A 1,341-nucleotide genomic window follows, 5' to 3' on the forward strand; every position below is an offset into this window, starting at 1 on the left:
AAATCATGTTAGAACTTTATATGTATAGTCTACAAAAGCACACTACTCGGTAAAGCCTTGTAATTCAGTGCAAGAAAGAGTTGCTTTACAATGTAGGTTTATTTGAACATCAGTGCACATCTCCAACATTGTTCTTTACAACACATTCTCTAACAATATAACAATCTACATTCTGTTCAAACAGCTGTTCTGAGATTTTCAAACCTTTAAAATGAAATGACTCAGCACTCCCTTTCACACTTTTTCCAGTTTCCCTAGACTCACCTGCACACAATTAAAATAATCATCTGTAAAGCTTTAGAACATTTGATATGGAAAACACATTTTTTGTAACCAATTAAAATATTTTCTATGGCAAAATATGCAGGCTTATTTCATTTTACTTTCATTCTAATAACTATCTGTTGTGGGCTTTGTGCATTTACTAATAAAAATACAACAGGTCACTACTATTATTTGGACATTAAAATTATTATAATGAAACTAATGTTTGCTTGTTTGCACATGAGTTGGCTCACCTTCTATCCCAACAGGAGCAATACCCTCACTGCTGGCTCCTGGCTCTTCTTCTGACACTACATTGTGTGAAAATTGTCACAATTCAGCATTCATTTTCCTTTTTACACGCTTTCTGATCAATGATGAATCATCTAGCATTTTAGAACACTTTCATATAGAGCCAGGATAGTTTTCATCATATAAATTTTAATAATATTCAGTTCACTGACTCAATAAGTAATCCTACCTGTACATGTCCACTCTGGAATGGTGGGTTTCTGCCTGGTGCTTATTAGGCCTACTGGATCTTGTGGGCTACAAGACAGTTTGGTGGCATCAGTCACATCATACTGTTGACTATATTACATAACGTTATGTCATGACGCCATATAATTCATTATTGATGCTTAATTAACTTGAATGGTGATTTGCAGCCGGTAAAGTTTAACATCTTGACTTGCCTTACCCGTTTTATCTTCATTTGAAGTTAAAGACCGCAAGCTTGTTTGAGAAAAAAAGGTGCTCATTTTTGCACATTTAGCTGCATCTGTTTCCAGCGCTTTCCTCTTTTTAATTCTTGCCTTCTCCGCGCCACCCTTGCTCTTTCTACTTTCCATCTTTCCGTCAACTGCGAGGTCACGTGGTGCGCACAGGCGCATATTGGGCAAAAAGAAAAAAAACGAGCTGCAGCCTGCAGGTAGAGACAGCCGGGAGGAGCGTATGAGATCAGCCCGGCGGCCTCAGTGCCATGACTGAACACCGGCACCAAAAAATAAAAATAAAATGATAAAAAAACAAAAACGAGAGCACCGGCCCATGCGGCCCAAACATCGCGCGGCCCAC

General features: G+C 38.4%; 1 long non-coding RNA gene across 1 annotated transcript; it reads right to left on the reverse strand.

The window, feature by feature from the left end:
- Nucleotides 1-496: 496 nt before the first annotated feature.
- Nucleotides 497-1,058, reverse strand: LOC139069617 (uncharacterized). The gene is made up of 3 exons (XR_011520291.1): nt 965-1,058; nt 746-813; nt 497-575 (listed from the first exon to the last, which is right to left on the reverse strand). It is a non-coding gene; the product is annotated as an uncharacterized lncRNA (long non-coding RNA).
- Between the last annotated feature and the right edge of the window lie 283 nt (nt 1,059-1,341).

The sequence above is a fragment of the Nothobranchius furzeri genome, chromosome 4, assembly GCF_043380555.1.
Source record: "Nothobranchius furzeri strain GRZ-AD chromosome 4, NfurGRZ-RIMD1, whole genome shotgun sequence".
NCBI classification, from domain to species: Eukaryota; Metazoa; Chordata; class Actinopteri; order Cyprinodontiformes; family Nothobranchiidae; genus Nothobranchius; species Nothobranchius furzeri.